This window comes from Octopus bimaculoides, chromosome 5 (assembly GCF_001194135.2).
Source record: "Octopus bimaculoides isolate UCB-OBI-ISO-001 chromosome 5, ASM119413v2, whole genome shotgun sequence".
Taxonomy (NCBI): Eukaryota; Metazoa; Mollusca; class Cephalopoda; order Octopoda; family Octopodidae; genus Octopus; species Octopus bimaculoides.
In genome coordinates this window covers 98365235-98365633 of record NC_068985.1, presented here as the reverse complement: position 1 = coordinate 98365633, position 399 = coordinate 98365235, and positions in this window count along the sequence as shown.

The window sequence follows — 399 nt, the reverse complement described above, 5'->3', positions numbered from 1 at the left end:
GTAAATAATTAATTTTAAAAAAGAGACTCACACAGACACAGTCATATATGATAAAAACAATAGGCAATGTATTTGACTTATAATTCTGGTTTAACTACACCATTATGTCGTGGTTATTCATTTCTTCAAGTGTATCCTTACTTTCGTCTAAGTATTTTGACGGGCTTTGCAATGCTTGAATAGTATATACAGTTTTTTGCTTATCTTTTTTGCTTGTCTTACATTGTCTCTTTCGTTTCCTTCTGTGTCTAGGAATTTTACTATTTACAGCAGGGTATAATTTATCATTTGCAAGAGTAATAATATTTTCTGGTGATGTAGCACAGTCTTTTTTCACGTAATGTTTTTGTTGGTTAATTGTTAAAGTAGGTGTCCATGTGGGTATATAACTACTCACGT